This window comes from Nymphalis io, chromosome 3, assembly GCF_905147045.1.
Source record: "Nymphalis io chromosome 3, ilAglIoxx1.1, whole genome shotgun sequence".
Classification (NCBI taxonomy): domain Eukaryota; kingdom Metazoa; phylum Arthropoda; class Insecta; order Lepidoptera; family Nymphalidae; genus Nymphalis; species Nymphalis io.
The window spans coordinates 14,116,645-14,139,141 of record NC_065890.1 but is presented as its reverse complement, the minus strand read 5'-3'; the positions used below and the strand labels follow the sequence as shown (position 1 = coordinate 14,139,141).

Below are 22,497 nucleotides of genomic sequence, written 5' to 3'. Positions count from 1 at the left end.
ACCCAGACTCAGGACAAACAGACATGTTCATGCACACAAATGTCTGTCCTGGGTGGGAATCGAACCCACAACCTTCGGCGTGAAAAGGCAAGGATCTACCAACCACGCCAACCGGCTCGTCGAAATAAAATAAAACAGTTGACAAACGAAGAAGAAAAATTTACTTGATCTTGTTGTCTTTGCCTTTTTTATATGTAGATTATGTAATTTAATGAGGGTAAATTAAGACACTAAGAAAAAAAACTAAGAGACTAAAAGACTACTAAGTTTTTTCGGCATTTTTTCTAAGTAGAATTGATATGCCCAAAAGATAGTAACTTTATATATTGAGTCGTTATAAATAAATAAATTTAGTAGAAAAAAAACAAATTTTAGAAAAAGAAATCATTTGAAAACAGGACAATAAAATAGAAACTTTCAAATAAACAATTTTATTAACAATGTTTATATGGAAATAAAATTCCAATCTCACTAATATTCCCATATATATAGCCATAAAATATTATTTTATTGTTTAAGTAGCTATAATTAAGGGGCAATTTTTTAAACTAACTTGCAGCCATAAACTGTTAGTATATCAAACGAATCAACAAACACGTATATGTTTTGAAATCATTTAACGCTTTAGTTAAGGAAAGGTTGTATCGATAATAAAAATGCAAAAAAAATGTTCATTTACAAAAAATCCGCAGTCGGTAGGATTCGAACCTACGCTCCCAGAGGGAATCTGATTTCTAGTCAGACGCCTTAACCGCTCGGCCACGACTGCCTATAACAATTTGTTCACAAGCAAGGTTATATTTGTACGAAATTTGACGTAAATAGTATTTCAAAAATCAAAAACTTATTTTCCCCTGGACTTTTTTATATATATTTTCTATTTTCAACGGATAAAAAAGAACAAGAATATATAACTCAGGTGTGATGCATTTTACTTGGTGATAGGGCCAGTCTGGGTTAAGAATCACTTGTTCAAACTTGTACTGGGCCATCTCGACTCTCTAAAAATATATGTTTATGCATGTATATAAAATATATTATTTTCCAAAATATTTGGCTATCTATTACAAAATAAGAAACGTTATTGAAATACCCTCTATTGAGATACTACACTTTTATATTTAGTACTGGAGAACTTTTATGTAAGCAATCTTTATAACTTTTAATTTAACTTGGGGAGTTTTTTGAACGAATTTTTATTTTCAAATAAATAAAGTTAAGCGTTAAATGTTTGATGAATAATTCATTTGAAGAGTTATTTAATGATTGTTTGGAAAATAAGAAAATTAAATGGATAAGAAACATTGCCGTGGCAACCCATTATTTTCAAGGAGGTTTATTTATATACGACCTAGAAGAGGCATCCGCCCTGACATCGCCAGAGTAAGATTGAGGCGATTTAAAATAATTTGTATATAAATATTTTCGCTTATTGAACAATGAGTGAATCGCCACAGCTGGACTAAGGCCTTCTGTACTTTTGAAAGGTTGGAGCTTCTTTCACCACACATGATGACCACACATGTGGCAGTTTTCATTCGACACATGCAGGTTTTACACGAATTGTATTAGAAACATAAATGTCATACGTGCAACTACACATGTGTTCTAAACACTGGACCATCTTATGTGAAAAAGTAATAAATGATAAGTATGAAATTATCGATTTTATTATTTATAGCAGTTGCTTGCCCGGGGTTGAACCCACGACCATCGGTTAAGATTCACTCGTTCTTACCACTGGGCCATCTCGGATAGCGAATAGGATAGTTAACCAATAGAGTTATACGTATTACGCCATATTAAGCAATACCTTATTCTACCCGTGCGACACCGAGACCGGTAACTAGTTATACGAAAATAGTATGTAATATCATAATTATTTTTATTTAATTTCAGTGAAATATCATAATTATTTTCTCTTTGTAAATGGTGATTGAGCAACAAGGAATTTATTATATATATTGAGTGACTGTGAGTTTGAGCCAAGATGACCTGTGGTTAAAATTCTTGGATGTTGACCAAATATTGCGGGTTGAAACCCGGGCAAGTAGCACTGAATTATCACGTGCTTAATTTACACGGTATACAAGCGATACATTATATATTATATCTATATCCTCAATAAGAAAACTATTTCAAAATTAAAATTGATATTTCCTGAAATTACTGCTGTTAATACTAACTAAGCTACTCACTAAATATATACTTACTTCTAAGGCTATATACCACATAAAAATATATACTCGAGTACAGTAAACCTGTACAAAGAAATAAATACTGATTAAAATTCAAACAATATAAAATATTGTAGGATAGGATATTGGAGGCAATATCAAATAGTGTATCCCCGATGTTAAGGTTTTCGTCACTGCGCTGCCTATCATAGATTTGAAGACCTATGAGCTGTATTTATACTGACTCACTCAATTTTAAAACAACAGAACAGGTCGAATTTCATTCAGATTTCTTCACGCTCACATCCAAAATATAATTAAATAATTCTAAGCCCAAATTTACATGAAAATTTCGCGGTGCTTGCCCGAGTCAGCCAGCTCTTGCTTGCTCTATATTCCATTAAATATTAAGCGGTAAAAATAAATAACTTAGCAAAATAAAAACATATTAATAGAAACAATAATCTCACGCAGTGCGGAAAACTTTCAGGAAGTTGGTTAGGATCGTTTAGGAAGTTTGTGTAGCAAAAGTTGTGACGTACTTTCGTGTCGGAAGAGGGACGCGCGTTCGGTAGCAATTCGACGACGAGTCAGCGCTTCCCGTTAGAACTGAGTCACACTAAACACACATCGCAGAACTTTATTAAAAGCACTAAGTAAATACACGTGACACGTATAAATGTTTTTACGTCGAAAATATTGCACCCAATTGTGGCCTTAAATTGCGCAATTTTATTCGATTTAAGTCTCATTTCGTACAACGCTAGATATACAAAAAAGTATATAGCAGGGCAAAGAAATTGATGTAAATCGTCTTAAGCTTGAAAACCTGAAAACGGCTTTAAGCCCAGTGGCGAAACTTGTTGCGCATTAACATGATTCCAATAGCCATCCATTAAAATAGAACTTTAATTTTTCGGAACGGTGACGCGGTGGACTTGCTTGTCCATTGACTCCATGTGTTCGCGTAATTTGCGCGTTCCTAGCCAGTAAGCCAAGGTCATATATCCAAGATTTCTTTTTGCATCAAAATTAATATATTTTTAACGTACGTCAGTCATGTTCCAGTCATTTCATCGAGCTATAAGAGTGAATATTGTATTTACACACACACACACTAATGCATTACTTTGTAATACTTCCATAAATAGGATATCGTCAATTATTAGTTTCCAATACGAACGGTCGTCGTAACCAAAATAGTCCAAGCGATTCTGAATCGTATGTACGGAAACAGCGTTAATCTTTATATCATTAATACTGCACTGCCAATTTGATGTGAATCAAGCTTTAGGCTTCGTCGAGTCATTCAGTTTCCCTCATAATATTGGGATGAATTATGATCACGGTTTGCTTAGTTATTTGCTGTGATTTTCATTGATTTGTTCATGCTTGTGAATAATACGTTCATTTGGAATAAATGTTTTTTTATAAGAACAAATATTGATAGTGTGTAATAAATAATCAAAGATCGGGATGGTTGGCGTTCTATGGGGGAGGCTTTCGTCCAGCAGTGGACAGCAATAAGCTGAGATAACAAATAAATAAATCTAAAGTTATTAGAGAGTGGGCCAAAGTCAGCAAGTGAGCGTCAACTGTTTTCTACAAATTTCAACGCAGATAAATAAAAATATATACATAGTATATTACAAGTCATTATGCGACTACATGGAGATCTTTCTCTATATAATAAATTAAACTTACACAAATCGGTGTAGTCGTTATATATTCGTTAAACATAAAAATATACTCGTCAAATATATTTAACTACCTCCTCGATTTTTAAGGCGGTAATCAAATCATCGTTTACAATACAATATATAAGACAATATGTATCAATGATACATATGACCAATTTATTTATTCGCAAACTATTCACCCAATATCACGTATGATAAAAGAGATATAAAATTGATTAAAAAAATGTTTCAAATTAAGAAATGTTGTCAGTAACAAATATTAATAACAGTTAAATATACGTCTAGGTTATATAATAAAGCATTATAAATATAAATAAATAGTACATACATTATTTTGAGTTTATTTTATATATTATAATTTTTGCATTGTATATTTGGAATACATAATATTTTTTTTATTATTTTGTTTTGTTCTCATGTCCTTACATAATTACTCAGGCTTCTTAATGGTCATAATTTTATTTGCGTAACGATCAAGGACTAGTGATCACTTAACTACAGTCAACTAACGATATTGAATATCACACATTAGTATGCATTTAAATGATGTCCAAAGCTGACGAAGGTCGACCGCACCCTTAAGACGCATGTATTTTGCCGTATGCGACTCCCATTCCTTGTGACTAAGTTTCAGTATGCACCCTGGTAATTAATGACGCGTGCACGGCCATATATTATGTGATTTGATTTACTAAAAGCTAAGTTGGTTTTGTAGATATCTTATAAAGCTGAAGATCCCGACGATCCAATTAAAAGTATTGGAAATGTCTATCAAGTTTTCAATAGGCCTGAGTCCAAAGTTGGCAATGCTTAAGAACTCGTGCCTCAGAAAGAAATCAAAGTCTTTGACTTACGACTAAACCGATATACTCCAACGGCTCTGACCGACGCTAACCACAATCGTTCAGGAGGGATAATCATTTTTTATTATCTAAGTTTAAAAAAAAACAACAATTATCGAAATAAAATATGACTAAAGCAATATCAGACATATAAGTTATTTGAAGCTGTAGCTTTATTAAAACAGTATAACAGTAAATAATATTAATGGGAAACGAACTAACGACCTAGATTATTATACAAGTAATAATCTGCCGATATGACGTCACCGAAAGTAATAAATACATTCTCAGTTAAAGTATATTAAGTGAAAGTAAAATATCACATGTACTCACAGTCTGTAGCAGAAATACTTAGCCATCATCAGCGAGCAGTCGTGGCCGAGCGGTTAAGGCGTCTGACTAGAAATCAGATTCCCTCTGGGAGCGTAGGTTCGAATCCTACCGACTGCGGATTTTTTTTCGTGTTATTTTCGTATAGAGATAAGCATGTGCAATCCTTTTTTAAATTAATAATGCTTTTATTTGAAAAAAACCTAGTGTACATTTATTTAAATATATTTAATGTTCAATTCCTAATAATTAACATTTGAAATAGTTTTTAATATTAAGATTTTCAGTTCGTGAAGGTAATTTTTTGACATTTTATTGATTAATTTTTATTTTTATTTTAGTGGTAATTGTGTATTATAGGAAATATATAATTAAAATGAGTAAAACATTCTTAGCACGCTTCTTAATTAACGAGATATCTCCGTTTAGAAAGTTATAGCTTTTCACCCTTAGTTTTGGATTTTTTCCTTATTCACATGGGACCATCAAAATATAATCTAATTATTTATTTATTTATTTATGAAATCAATCACGAGGACATCATCTTCATGTTTCACTTTAAAACTTTAATTATCTGTCTCGCTGTTTTTACAGCCAGTTAATAATAATAATAATATCCTGGGACATTTCTCACCCACGGCCATCTGATCCCAAATTAAGCTTATACAGAGCTTGTACTATGGAAATCAGACAACTTATATACTACATATACTATTTTTCTTCTGTAAATACATACTTATATAGATAATTACACCCAGACTCAGGACAAACAGACATGTTCATGTACACAAATATCTGTCCTGGGTGGGCATCGAACCCACAACCTTCAGCGTAAAAGGCAAGCATCCACCAACCACGCAAACCGGCTCGTCAAAGTTACATTATCGTTTAAGTTACATATCTATGACATCATAATTGTCCGTGGTCTAATTTGTTACATTTATAAAACTAAAAGCTAAGAGTGATACAAACGAATTTAATATAATTTATAAAAATACAAAAAAGTCAGTGGTAATCACTATATAAACACGAGTAGTAAGGATATACTTAAAACGCTTAGTTGCCGACTTCAAAAGGTCATTAACGCCTCCCCCGGGGCAACTCGTTTATACAATAAAATTCCGGAGATATTTTTAACTTTACCAATTAATAAATTTAAATCGTTTGTTAAAAAACGTAAATAAAGAAGGCATTTTATACAATACCAGACAATACAACAGGTGGCTCATTTGCCCGTCCGCCTACTTATAACTTAAAAATATATAAATTTAATTGTATTTGATTTACATAACTTTGTATCTTAAATATTTGATACGAGTAACTACTGATTGTAAGTTGGTACATATACGCAGATTTGTTTAAATTCTCCGCCTAGCACGACATGAATTATTGTAACAAATTATGCATAGGAAAATTCAGTGATATTAGTCTGCATTTTTGAATATATATTCTAACCACAACCATATATCTATATTGATACCATAAGGATAGGGGATAAATTCTTGTCAGAAGTATTAACTTAATTGCTTCACATATTACCGATTCCATCCGCCATTGTTATATCGTCTATACTTACAGTAACAGCCTGTTAATATCCCACGGCTGGGCTAAGGCCTCCTCTCCCTTTTTGAGGAGAAGGTAAGATTCACGCGTTCTAACCACTAGGCCATCTCGGCTTTTTTCGGCGTCGATACTTATTGGAAATTATTTAAATATTAATTCAAATTGACACTACATATAATTATAAGCTTGGTATTCAAATTATATACATACCTACAAACCTAATATTTTTATAATGTACAGGATTATAATAACGAAGTAAGTTATGCAAATGAAAATACCACTACAATATCAAAATATATTTCTGGTCTTTGGTGAAAAATTAATATACCTATATATTTTAATAGGTAGGCAGGCTGACAAATGAGTCAGCTAATGGTAAACGGTCAACTCCGCTCATAGACATTGGCAATACTGTATCAACCAAGGGAACTAAGATGTTATGTCCTTTGTACCTGTAGATACACTGGCTCACTCACCTTTCAAACCGAAACATAACAATACGAAGTGTCGCTGTTCGGAGGTTGAGTATGTATTACACAAAACAATATACCAACCACTAAGTATATTTTTGAATCTTTTATATCTTATGAGAAGAAAACAAAAATTGTTAGATTAAAAGATTAGTTACTTTTAATAAACTAACTCAGGGTCAATAATCATAAAGTAATCGAAAAAAATAATTCAGGAAATTAACCGAAGCAAACGACTGCAATAAGAAACAATTATAATTAGAAAGCATTAGTTAAGTACTTTTTCTAGTATATCAAACGAATTTCCTGGAGAAGCCCAGTTTTTTACAAATTAAAAAAAATGCGTCATAGAAAATATAGTATGATTTCAATGAAAAGAACCAGCGTCTTCGTTACAAAACAGAACAATAGGAATTAATTTCAAAAAAGAAAGAATCAAAACTTGCCACGAGGGGCTAAAATTTAATTTATATATTATTTTTTTAAGGTTCGACGACATTTCAGACAAAAATTACAAATGTCCTTCAAAACAAGTCTTTAAAACATTATTAAGAGCTTTAAATAACGTTAAAGTTATAAAAACTTTCTAGCTTTCACCCGAAATGTGTTTGGATAAGAAAACCTATGACTTTCCTTTTGGTTCGAGCTTGTATCGAACGAAATTTCATCAAAAACGGTTCAGTGGTTTAGCCGTGTAAGCTTAACAGACAGACAACACTATAGTTAGACTTAGCATATGTTATGTATAAATCTTGCATTAAACTCAATAACCAAGTTAGTGGCAATTCTTAAATTCATTACAAACATATCCTTAATGCACTTGTCAAAGTGACAGACGACAAATGACAGCTATCGAGCGACGTTGGAAATTGAATTTTTGAATTTATTTTCAATTAATATAGCTATGTAACGTGTTCCATAATAACATTAAATATTATATAGAAAACGAAATATACATATTAATTACGATATCAGTTCTTATAACATACGCCGTAGAATTTTCCCATCACATATTTATAACAAGCGTACATAATTTGCTTAATCAAAATTCTAAAAAACTATAATATGTTATTGATGGACTATATAAAATGGATCAAAATTATAATGAATACATACCTTTTTATAGTATGCTCGTCCTAGTATATGGGCCAACTGATGGTAAGCGGTCACGAACACCCATAGACTTTGATATTGTAAGAAATGTTAACCATCGCTTACACCAACAATGCGCCACTAACCTTGGGAAGATGTTATGTCCCCTGTGCCTATAGAAACAAGGTCTCGTTTGTGTGCGTTTATAATAGTGTAATACTTGGTAGGGCTTTGTGCAAACCCATCTGGGTAAGTACAACCCACTCATCAGATATTCTACCGCTTTATTTGATGGGTGAGTGAACCAGTGTAACTACCGTCACAAGGGGTATAACATATTCGTTCCCAAGGTTTATGGCACAGTGTCGATGTATGGTATGTTTATTTCCTACGCCAATGTCTATTGGCGGTGGTGAACACTTACCATTAATAAAAAAACACGATATCATATGACTCGTGCATTTTGCAAGAACGTGTATTACATGTAAGTAATCACAGTGATCGCTTACATGTCGTTAACCCATAAAATGAGCTAATCTCTTAAACCATGTATTTTTTCGTTTAATATATTCGCTGCGTCAAACGTACAACTCTTTCAGGACGCAAAGTTCGCAGAAACCTCGACTACTCGACACTCAAAGGCATACTCCACTTCGAACCATATTAAAAATACCAACGAGATCAATTTTAATCGAAATCGCTTCATACAAGTACATCAAATAAGGTATTTTTTTCTTGAATATAAGTTTAGAATCCGAAAGGCCTCAATAATTTTGCTGTCTTATTTTAAACAACTGCAATAGAATGAAAAGGAAAATCATGGCTTTAGTATATTTTACTTATTGGCTTTATAAAAGTTTATCTACCCGTGGTGGGCGGGTACCAACCAATTATTTCATATTCTACCGCCAAGCAGCAATATTTAGTATTGTTGTATTCCGGTTTAAACTGCGAGTGACCAAGTGAATCTACAGGCACAAAGGACATAACATTTTAATTGCCTAGGTTGGCGCATGGGCGATGTGAGAAATGATTGATATTTCTAACAGTGGCATTTCCGCGCTTTACGGCAATGGACAAATTTTGTGCCAAGTAAGACCCGGAGCGACTGTCAAATCCCCTCTCTCTTAGGTGACAGCCAATATCCCTTATTAAAGAAAGGGCACCCGACCCCAACATCCCGACGTCTCGAACGCTAGTAAATATATCATATATTTAAATTATCATCATTGTAATGTAATGTAATTAAAAATCATATACCGAAACAGTCCCACGCCGCGACAGTCTATCTGTCTGAACACGATAAATTCAAAAACTATAGAACTGATTTTCATAGGGTTTTTACCAATGAACAAAGTGTAATTTGGGCTTAGGTGTATAATTCGTTACAGGCTTATATTAATTGACTGATATGACGACGATTATTGAAGGTGTCGAAAAAAATCATTGTGAATGGGAGCTTTACGACGTGCGTAAAACAATAGAGTTATTTGTATTCATATATAAGTATTTTATGTAGACTAGTTGAATATATTAAGAGAGAGTCGTAGTATATTTTTTTGCATATTCCGAAACCGAAGACAAATGACATTGTGTCGTTTTAATAAAAAGATTCCGTAATTGTATATTTTGTATATACATCATGATTTTGCATGGTCGGGTTTAATTTTGTTTTTAATTAAAGAAATATTCCACGTTGCTAACTTTTGTAAGTAATGGGTCCCTATGAAGTACATAATCTTATAATATTAGATGAGCAATTTTTGTATATAAATTTATTTCGTCTATTTTGAAAACAGCTCAAACGATTTTGCTTAAATTTTGTATTTAGATATGGTTTTTTTTTTCGTGTTTATCTATATGGGCGTCCATCTCGAATCAATTAATTAAATGATAATTATTAGAGCCGAGCAAAGTTCGGTCACCCAAATCCTATTTTTTAATTTTATTATTACAAAAATGTCCATTGTTATTTCTAAATCAATAGTTTTTTTCTGTATAAACAAAAATCATACACGTTTCGATCCTTAAAATAACATCTAATATTATCAATGAACAAATAAAATAAATGTATAGCAAAAATATACCAAAAAGCTACGCAGCCGGTAGGATTCGAACCTACGCTCCCAGAGGGAATCTGATTTCGAGTCAGACGCCTTAACCACTCGGCCACGACTGCTATACATATCCTTTTCAAAGCTGCAACCTATTAAATCAAAAATACATTTAAAGTATTTTTACTTTTTATTAGTTTCTAGGATTCTAGTTTTTGTATTTATCTACTATTGTTTGATCTGCGCCTGATGTGTATTATTGTGCAACTTCAAGACGAAAATTAATACTTGTTACAAGTAATTAAAATATATTATTTAACAAGATTAACTTATATATATATTATAAAAAATATATTCGAATAAAATAAATCTCGTATAAAAAACGCTGATAATCTTACGTTACAAATAATTTTCATTATTAAATACCGAGCGAATTATTTTGTCCTTATTGAAAATACCTGAGAACGTGAGTACAATATTGTACTTGGCTATCAAGGAAATATATTTAAAAAAAATTAACTAGTAACACTGCGTGGTTTCGCTCGCATTAAACGTTACTGCTGTAGGTTTGATAGTGGCTTAAGATATTTATTGTTTCATAAAGAATTCACTTCATATTCACTTAACGTGATTGGTGTATTTCACCTGTGAATAGGTGTGGGTGTGATTTATTTATAAAGGTTGAAGTATGATATATATCAACGAAATCAAAAAACTCTTTCTGTGATATCATGTCTGGGTTCCACCCATTCAACACATATTCTACCACCAAACAAAAATACTTAGTATTATTGTATTCTGATGTGTAACCAAAGATAGTAGATTCAATCAAAGAATTTTCATATACTCCATTTGTGTGTATTTAAGCAACGTTGTAGAATAAGTGAGACAGTTAAAGGTGTTACCGTATACGTAAGTGGGTCCCACTATTACAGGTCTTTTGTTCATTGAAACAACAAATCTACTTATGTAAGTTATTTACATTGTCTTTCTTGCGCGTATCTTACTATGGGTGGTAAAATATTGGTGGGTGGGGTGGTACCACGGATTTACCACCGTATTTAGTTCGTAGCTACAATCTAACTTACATGTAAACAAAAGATGATATCAAAACATCAACGCTTTAAGCATGTATAGCGTGCCCTCCTGCAATCAATCGTGGTATCGCTAGGGATCTACCATGTCGACGCGATGCTCGCCTCGCTATCCACCATCTACCACTAATTACCGCTAACATAAACACTTACACCCCTTTGTATAATGTTCATTTATTGATTGTCTTATCGAATGGCATTATTTATACAAACCCAATATTAAATAATGAAATCGTCTTAGAATAAACACTTATTATGTTTTAACTTTTTGACAAAACATAGCAAGGCTTGTTAGTCGGTGTAGGTACCACCAACTAGTCACATATTTTACCGTCAAGCAGCAATACTTGGTATAGTTGTGTTCCGGTTTGAAACATGAGTGATCCAGTGGAACCACAGATTTTTGGACTGCCTTAGTCTTGTGGGTAAAGCCGCAGACACGGAGGTCTTGGATTTAAATCTCAGGTCGCGCCAATAAGTTATTGGGCTTTTCTGTAGCAGTAGCAGCCTGAAGTCTGAAGTTGGGAGTGTGTACACTCTCGTGCCTCGAAAAGTACGTAAATCCGTTGGTTCTGCGCCTGAACTCTTTCCGGCCGTGTCGGATTGCCGTCACATCGATGTGATTTAAGGAATAGAGACTGCACCTGTGTTTGCACACACCTTTCTTTCTCTTGAGATTGGCCGCCGTAGCCGGTCCGGAGGACATTATTATTAACTACAGGCACAAGGGACATAACATCTTAATTCCCGATGTTGGTGACGCATTGGCAATGTAAGGGATGGTTAATATTGCTTACATATAAATATCCGTATGTATGATGTGCGCCAGTATATTATCAATTAAATTTTATTTCAAAGATATTAATAGCCAATTTAATTACATTTTGTGACAACAACCATATCAAAATAACAAATTTGTTTATTCAGTGTGCTTATAAATATTATATACATGAGCATTGCACATGTATAAGAAAGTAATTACAGACCCATTGTTTTTACGCCTGCGTTAGCTTTGTACAATAACTACAAATTAAGAAGGTATTATTTTAGAGAAACAATTCAAAATATTAGACTTTTGACAATGTCGTTTAAAAATAAACAGGTTTTTCATTCTATTACAACTTTTTGTATTTTGATTAAATTCTTTGAAATTGTTTAAGAATGTACCAGACATTTATTTCTCCACTCATACTGGAGCAGTAAGGTGGCATACCCTTTAACGCTTCTTATGACGAGTTCTTTTGTAAGAGAGTAAAATTTAACTTTTTAAATTGCAATAAACGCGGAGATATTTGCACTAGTTTTTACTACATCATTCTGAAAAAGGCATTGCCTCGGTCTGAGCTATTTACTATGTCTATATATTGCTTCATTGCTGCGTCAAAGGGAGTAAGAAAAAAAATTATAGGTATGTCGTCGGTTTCGTCACCATTATATTCGATAAAATATACGTTTCAAATAGCTCTGTAAAACAGCGTTCCAAAAACCACATAAACCGTGCAACCCCAGTTATCTTCCACTTGGCTCTGGTTTCTGAATACATTGTTAGAATCATGTATGTATGTATGAGCTGCCTGCACGTATTAACATAGAAAACGCGCCAAGCACCCAACGAACGCAGCTCCTCGGTTCGTGAATGTGCTGAATCCTAAAATCACACGACTTCTTAGCGACGCCATCTTTGAAAGCGTCAATGGCAAAACGAGTGCATTTACGTCAAAATGTGAGTCAAGGATGCTTTGATGTCTAATTTGAATTTGTTTGCTTTAAGAAATGTCATGGTTATCGTTATATTATTTTGAGCTACAAATGACAAGTATCAAAAAATATGTAATCATTTATCAAATGCTTATCTCAGATCTTTCATTTAATTTCAACAACGACCATCAATAATTTGTATTGATTTCCTGGTTATTAATAATGTGACAGTTTATTAACGGTGGTGAGTTAGTGTGTAATTACAGGCACAAGGGTTATATATTTTTTTAAATATACAGGCTAGCGCTTGACTGTTATCACACCTTATAAAAAGTGAAGATACAGTCTAAGGTGGAGCAAGCTTGCCTAGAAGATGCCTATTCACTCTTGACTTGAAGGTACCCATATTGTAGGTGGTGGAGAAAACGAAGGTCGGGAGGGTATTCCAGATCTTAGCGGTGCGTATCAGAAACGAGGAAGCAAATCGTTCCGTACGTGCCTTAGATACGTCAACCACGTACGTGTACAGATCTTTACGATGCCTCTCAGTTCTGTAGTGTAAAGGTGACCGAGGAACCAAATTAAATAGTTCCTGAGCACAATCTTGTGTTGAATTAAAAGTTATTTTAATTAAAAAAGTTGGTGTTGCATTAGCAACGTAAGGAATAGTTAATACTGGCCACTTACCATCAGGTGGCCCATTTGCCCGCCTATTTATTTCATAAAAAAAAGACTTAACCCCTCAATCTTCAATTTCATTCACTCGACACAATCAGCACAACAGGAGAAATAAATAAACTGTTAGTATTAGATAAACCTATTGCACTGAAAACGCAGAATATCTTCTAGTCCTGACTGTGTACAAATTGTTAGGTAGATTGGATGAACGATATGAACGTTAATATGTTGCAGTTAATCTATTTGTGAGTTACAACAAAGTGTATGAACATCTTCTCCATCATAAATTACATATATGGTGATCTCATCTTTCTTAACATTGTCTATTAATATCAAACTGATACATATATATAGGATAATGTATTTTATCTAAAGCACTTATATATCATTGAATCAATAAACATACATTAATTAAACAAGCATCGAAATGAATACCATTAAACTTAACAACCATCGTGAGTTATGTGACAGCTTGTCTCATAAGTGGTAACTGTCAGTGATATTGATAGTGTCGTGTAGTGGTGCGTCCCTCATCAACGTGAGGGTAAGTGTTTTATGTTTGTTCGTAATTAATGATTAGGATACACAGAGTTCTCATATCGGTAGATCTTGAAGGGTCATAAAATAAACTGATTAAGCATTTAAGCTTAACATTAAACGTGACTTTATTTGTGGACATGATCTAAGAATATGCGATCGAATTTTAGATATTTTTGGAATCATTTCTTTTTTAATCAAAATGTGTACAGTTTAGTGCAAACGATCGCCTAATTTTTAAGCAAAACAATCCATTGAAATTCTCTGATACCAAACTATCTTGTCTGATAAAATGATAGAGGATCATAAACAAATTGTTTAAAATTAAACTCTTCGAAACAATTTAATATTTATAAAAACAAATTTAATATTGCTGTTTGCTTTTATTATTATTGTCATTAAGTATATCCTAGTGACAAAGGGCGTATTTTGTTGAAGCAGATTCATTGCTGAAAATATGGTCAAGTATTATACAGCCGCATTGCTGCAATGATTGCAAAATATTAACATTTCTTACATTAACATTCTCAATTTCCAGTAACTAAACAACAGGCTATTAAGTGCTCTTAACTTCAAAGAATGCTTTTACTTTTAACATATATGCCGAAATATTTGTTGCATTCTGTAACTGCTATGCTTTAAAAACTATATCCCACTTTGACCTACAATTTATGTCTAGTTCAAATTATTTGTTTTATAAAGTATTAATATTATGCATTTTAACATTCAACTTAACAGCCAAAATTTAACGTTTCTTAAGTAATTTTAACCGATAGATTAATAATAATAATAATGTCCTCAGACCGGTTTCGGACACGGCGGCCAATCTCAAGAGTGATCAGCCAACTACGCAGGAGATATTATAGTGCATACGTGCACTCTCTATTTAATTACTACCCTCTCAAAAACAATACACAGTAGAACAAGATTTGTATAGCTTTTAATAGTACTTTTATATATGTAGTAACAACAGCCTGGGAAATAACACATGACCTCATGATTAGTAGCCTTACGATGACATATATATGTATTTTCATGGTCAGACATATATATGTTATGTCTACATCGAGGAGACGCAATTGTAAAATTATTTTTAAGGTTGATTGTATAATTATAGTTAGTTTTGTGAACTAAATAAATAATAATAAAAATGCATATATATTATTTAAGAGTTAAAAAATGTTTCACACAATAAAGGGCACGTGCAAACTACCCAAACTCTGAATGAAACTCGACCCTCAACTTGCAGACGAACACAATTGCAAAACTACTTTACAGTGCGAGTGAATTTCTGGTAAACTTTTAAAGTCGCACACTCCCGCCAACGAACTCTGTTAAATGAAATTATGGCTCACCTACATTCTTGCGGGAGTCTCGACTATGAAAGGCTATCCATCTACCACTACCTACCATAGTGCTATCAAGTGCGATTATTTAATGATACCACCAATTAATACTTAATTATCTGGCGATTGGTCTAATGGCTAGATATAAGAACACAGATCCTGAGGTCTTAAGTTAAGGTAGGGCAAATAAAAAGTTATTGGATTTTTCTTTCGGAAGATTCTCAGTAGCAGCCCGGAGTTCCGTGCCTCAGAATACACGTAAAGCTGAATTAAATAAATAAAGCTGGTCCAATACCTAAACTATTTCCAGTCGTCTCATATTTATTTATTTCAACAATTGTACACTATAGCTGTAATATCTGCTGCGTGGGCTGGCCTTATACATGATACGTACGTAGGTCTGTATTGGGTTAAGATACATTTTTCTTTCAATTTACTCCTGGTACGGCTAGTAAGGCTTATCACTTACACAAAGCAGATTCACATTTTTTTAACCACAAAACAAAAATATGGGTACCTTTATCCGACATCATCTTTTATTTTCCATTGGCAATCCACCGTTGGAAATTCTGATTTGGAATGTGTTGGAGCCAACAACTACGTTGTTGTTCAGACAATTCAGAAAACTCTGTTTTTCAGACAATTTTTCCTTTTTTATACAAATTATTATTTATATGTTGTTTTATTTCATTTATTATTTGGGTATATCTGAAACTCTGAGTGTTGTTTGTCACAAATCTGTCCATCTAATTATCTATGCAACAGTGCTTATGTGTATATTGTTTAGATACTCGGTGTTCGACCAGCAAGCAATACTGCGGGGTGACAATGAAGTGCCGGCGCCCGCTCAGTCCCCGAGACGCGTCGGTAACAACGCGTTAGCATTTGTATGGCGACCTGTTTGCCGCTAAATCCCGCAGCTAACAAACGATTACACGTCACATGTTAACGTGATGTGCACTGATATATAATTTACAAATTATTTATCTTCACCTATCAACGCGCAGAAAGACATCTGATTTTAAAATACAGGCTTATAATGGATGTATAAGAAATTATAAAAGAAAAGGGAGAAAGTGAGCGTCAGCGTCCCGACTAACTAGTTATTATGTATGTATATTATGTACTGATCATCACTATAAGTTTGTGGACATACAGGTGTCAAAAATTTCATTTGGTACTAAAAAGTGATGCTTGCTCGGATTTGAACATGCGACCTTCGATTAAGATTCTATCTATTGGTCTCTGTACCACAACAACTGCGACTCGGTTCGCTTTTTGTATTCGATTCATAATCGTCTACTCTGGCCTTTGCAGTGTGTGCAATGTATGTTAATTAGTTTTATCACAGGACTTCATTAAAACAACAATTTTAATACAAAAGTAATATATAAGTCTACTGAGTGTTAGGGCTCAACCAAAGGCTAATATACTATTACAATGGTTATATCTTAATATCGTTGTATATGTACAAAGACATAACAGAATAATTTAAAGCCTTTTTTTATTTCTGCATTGATAATAATGCTTCAACACAAATTTTTCGAATACGATGAGTTCTGTGAAATATGTAAATAGTGTCACTCTCATCATCCGAATAACAAATACGAGAGCAGCGTCGATTCTGTCGATGTGGCGTGCATAATGGCAGTAACGAGTCACATTGTCGCCGACACCTGGTCGCAGACCCACATCAGGGACCATCAGTGGTACTGTGACCGCGCATTAATTGATCAGCGTGACCATGACTAAACAACCAGCTACGAGTGCATTCAACGCTTACGTAACGTAGTTACGTCAGTCATGTAACTAAAGATAGAAAATTTACATTAAGTGAACTTTGTAAATATAAATAAAATGAAATTTTGTAACTAGAAAATTAAATTATTATCGATCCGACTCGACTTTGGTCAGACAATACACATACCTTCCATACATTCCATACATTCATTACATATATTGTATATATACATGTATGTCACAAGGTTAAAACATTCTAAAGGAAGCAAATCGCCAAAAAAGCATACACTCGTATTTAAACTCTATACTAACAGTGTATTAAAAATATACAATTCGGCTTGAGAAACTCCACCGTCAACTTTTTGTGGGGTAAAAGTGCAATAGTGTGTTATAAGTGCAAACAAATACAATCTTTCACAAAGAACTAAGAATAGACATGTTTATCTAGAGATTGTTTATAGTCCGGAGAATGAAATTGACTTTATTCAGCAAAATGCACTACATACTTATATTATTCCTAAGGCATGCATATATATATTATTTAATATAGGCTTATTGACGATGGGCGGATGGGCCACCTGATGGTAAGTGGCCACCACCGACCATAGAAATTGGCACTGTAATAAATAATAACGATTTCTTATATCACCAATGCGCCACCAACCTTAGGAACTAAGATTTTATGTCCTTTGAGCCTGTAGTTGCACGGGCTCAGTCAGCCTTCCAACCGTACTGTTTACAAGTACTAATTATTACAGTTTGGCGGTAGAATATATGATAACTGGCTAGTAGCTACTCAGACATGTTAGCACAGCAAGTAATTACTATTTGAAATGTAAGTTTAATACGTAACAAAAACATGTAACCGTCCAAAAGGTCAAACCAGTCACGTCACGTCACGTCGTTAAACATCAACATTTTATTCAGACAAGCCGACAATGGATCTAGAAGGAAAAGTCACTCACCATTCCGTTGATTGACTGTAAGACTCGAAAACAATAACGTCGGAAAGAAACAATTTGTCAGCTCGCAAAACAAAGAGGTGAATTCATTATTTCCCCAAAACACCTGATTCAATTAGAAGGTAAATAAGCTGCAGACGTCGACGACGAAATACGTAATTAAATTTCGTTCGGACTCGGCTCCCGCTAAACAAATAATCTATATACGTATAATTAAACTGTAACGGGGCCGTGGCTGACAATTTTACGTTTTATTCAAAAGACTTATTGTGTTATGAAACAGATTAAAATATAATCAAATTGTATTTCATAGATCCTGAAGTACTGGGTTCTAATCCCGAGTGAGACTTCCAAAAACGTTATTCTCGTTGTCTCTTGGTCCTGCGAACAACCCTTTTTATCATTAAGTATATTTAATGCCTGTAAATGTGGTGCCTGGATACGATTCAAAAGTTCTTGTAACAGCGTTCTTGATTAAAGTATATTTTGATTTGATTTCATATACATATTAGCATACAAGAGGTAGATGGGTGGTAATATTTATTACACAATAGGCCTAGTGGCTTGAATGCGTATATCTAAACCGAAGGTTGCGTATTCACACCCGAAACTATGCTTATTCATTTTAATTAAATATTTATAAACTATTCATTTCGTGTTCAGCTACGTCGGAAAATATTGTGTGGAATTTGATGTGTATCCACCAACGGTACTGTAGCAGCGTGATGGAATAAGCTCTAAGTCATCTTCTCAATAACTCTCCTTAGAAGAAGGCGTAGGCCTAGAGTATGGGACATACAAGGAGGGGGAGGGGGGGTGTAGCAGTGGAACGTTAAAAAGCTATTACTTTACTTTTATTTCTTTCTTTTTCAGAGGTTATTTTATTATTGAACATAATTGTATTTTTGAGCTTAAGCCACTTTGAGCCAAACAAAACATATTTCATGTAATAAGAGTTCATCTCATTGAATTTTTTAAACCATAAATAGTAGCCAGTTAAAAGTAGCTTAAAGCTGAACTTTGTTAGGGAAACTTAGATAGTTAAGTTAAAGTTTCCTTCGTGATTGATTGAACAATGTGTAAAATAAACTAGAAACTATTAAAACCTAACTTTATAACGCGTTTTAACTAGGAAATATATAATAGTCAGTGTGTTAACTTTATAAAACACGCTTGCAATCGCGATCGATTTGATATCAACGTGATCAGAGTTATGATAACATTACAAGAATATAGGTTTATACAATGATACATTTTTTATTATAAATACCAAATTTAAAAATATTTTTTTCTGCCACCAATTAAAAATATATGTTTAATATATCTATTCATCATGATGAGATATAAGTATATCTCATCATGATGAATACTCTACTCTACTGGTGGTAGGGCTTTGTGCACTGGTGGTAGGGCTTTGTGCAATCTCGTCTGGGTAGGTACCACCCACTCATCAGATATTCTACCGCAAAACAGCAATACTTGATATTGTTGTGTTCCGGTTTGAAGGGTGAGTGAGCCAGTGTAATTACAGGCACAAGGGACATAAAATCTTAGTTCCCAAGGTTGGTGGCGCATTGGATATGTAAGCGATGGTTGACATTTCTTACAATGCCAATGTCTAAGAGCGTTGGTGACCACTTACCATCAGGTGGCCCATATGCTCGTCCGCCTTCCTATTCTATAAAAAAAAAAAAAAAAAATATCAATTTTAATATATTCGTCTGCTAATATGTATATACACTCAGTATTACATTTTATATAAAAAAATATCATATAGCGTATTTATGTATTATATAAGTATCTTACAGTAACAGCCTGTGAATGTACCACTACTGGGCCAAGGCCTCCTCTCTTTTTCTTGAGTAGGTTTGGAGCTTATTCCACCGCGCTCAACAATGGACCGTGGAATTTCAGTGAAATTAGACACATACAGGTTTCCTCACGATATTTTCCTTCACCGACAAGAACGAAATGAATTGCAAACGTTAATTAAGCACATGAAAATTCAGTGGTGCTTGCCCGGGTTTAAACCCACGATCAATGGTTACTATTCAGGCGTTCAACTACGGGGCTATCTCGGCCTTTTTACGTAAGTATCACACACTCAATTCTTTATTATTATTTTTTTAAATTCGTATTTAATTCTTTATTAGTATTTTAAAGCGTACAGCTTGCATTAGCAGAGTACGACAATAGCACAAGGATCGAACCTACGCTATTGAAGCTTCAAATAATATTTGTAATGACACGGTACATAAATAAATACACGAATAAAATAATATATATATATTATTTTACTCGTACATAAATACACCTGTTATCTGATCCACTATATCATACATTTTAAACGCTTACGGTGTTCACGTGACCTAGAAGTTGAACATTTCTATTAGGAGCGGTGTATTGCAAGGGTGAGATAACGAATGATGTATTCGTGGTGAACTGCGAGACGGCCTTTGCTTTAAGGTGATTTGTTCTCATTCGTTAAGTTCATTGCTTATCATGCTAAAAATGCAATTTAATTATTTAATAATTAATTTACATTAATTAGTGTTAATTATAGTCGAGATGGCCCAGTGGTTAGAACGCGTAAATCTTAACCGATGATCGTGGGTTCAAACCCGGGCAAGCACCACTGAATTTTCATGTGCTTAATTTGTGATTATAATTCATCTCGTGCTTGACGGTGACGGAAAACGTCGTGAGGAAACCTGCATGTGTCTAATTTCATTGAAATTCTGCCACATGTGTATTCTACCAACGCGCATTGGAACAGCGTGGTGGAATAAGCTCCAAAACCTTCTCCTCAAAAGGTAGAGGAGGCCTTAGCCCAGCAGTGGGACATTCACAGGCTGTTACTGTAATTTTATCGACCCACTTGGATAGATACCACACATCACATATTCTAACGACAAACAGCAATAAACATTGCTGTGTTCGGGTTGGAAGGGTGAGTGTGCCAGTGAAATTTCAGGTGCAAGGTAGGTATTAGTTAAGGTTGGTGGCGCATTGGCGATGTAAGGAATGGTTAGTATTTCTTACGGTGACATTGTTTATTGGGGACCACTTACCATCAGGTGGGCCAAATGCCCATTCACCTATTATAAAGAAAGACTTAACTCTACGGTGTATGAACCTAGCGGTCTAAAAGAATATTCGATTGAGACATTTCAGGCTATGTCGTCCGGTCTCCGTAAATGTTTCACTAAAATGTAATATTTTAGTGAAACATTTACGGAGACTTATTACTTATTAATTATAATAAACGTTACACTAATATAGATCTTTAACGTAAATTTATTTAAGTTCTTAGAAGCCTTAAAAAACTGTATTTGTCATTAATATTCTTATCGGGTTTTTTTTTGTTGTTCTGCTTTTTAGAATACTTGTTAATACTTTATTTTATATACTTTAATACTTGCTAAATAACTTGTTCTGGTTAGGTTCACTCCATGTTTCAATGTGAATGTGGAAACTTTGTTGGCTTATGTGAGACTTATTTTGTAATCAAATGTTTATGAGTTATATTATGCTGTATGTTTCCCAAATAATTAAATAAATAAATAAAAAATTATTAAAATTCTTATTGAAAATATCAAAATGATTGTCAACAGACAACGGAGCTACAAAGAACTTGGTAAAATTATTATTTTTATAATATTTTTTCTAATGATATGTTTTTATTATTTGCGCAATTATCAATAACTCTTAAGCTTACTCTTAGCTCTTTAACTAATAAGCTTAAGTTGATCTTTAATATACGAAATACGACATAATTATTCACGTTTAGCATTTGTTTTTATAATGTACAGAATAGGTATTAACTAGCCCTATGTAAGATGTCACCGACTTCCTTATCGGATTGTCATCCCATCGGACTATGAAGAAGAAGGTTAGAACCTATTAAGGATATATATGCGTACATGTTTTGTGCGGTAAGTTTCGAGTTTGTTCTTACAGAATAGTCCTATAATGTTTATTTAATACTTCTCAAGATAAAAATAAATGAAAATATTTTGTCCGCTATAATATAGGCGCTTTTACATCCAACGTATTCATAAAATTAATACCAAAGCTACATTAGTGTAAATATTAAAATTCTAAATTAAGTAAAAGTATTTTTACAATCGAATAAAATCAAGCAATGTATAACAAACAACTGTAGATGACGCGATATAATTTGTAAAACTAAAACGCGAAACAAAACCAATATT

At 33.5% G+C, this 22,497-nt stretch overlaps 1 protein-coding gene and 3 non-coding genes across 4 annotated transcripts in view; 1 reads left to right on the top strand and 3 right to left on the bottom strand.

Annotated features, from left to right (window-relative positions):
* LOC126781137 (trypsin-like) overlaps positions 1-22,497 on the bottom strand; it is an 87,135-nt gene that overhangs the window by 27,957 nt on the left and 36,681 nt on the right. The gene's annotated exons all lie outside the window — the stretch shown is intronic.
* On the bottom strand, positions 688-769 carry Trnas-aga (transfer RNA serine (anticodon AGA)). The gene has a single exon. It is a non-coding gene; the product is annotated as a tRNA-Ser (tRNA).
* On the top strand, positions 5,088-5,169 carry Trnas-aga (transfer RNA serine (anticodon AGA)). Its single transcript has one exon. It is a non-coding gene; the product is annotated as a tRNA-Ser (tRNA).
* On the bottom strand, positions 10,272-10,353 carry Trnas-cga (transfer RNA serine (anticodon CGA)). The gene has a single exon. It is a non-coding gene; the product is annotated as a tRNA-Ser (tRNA).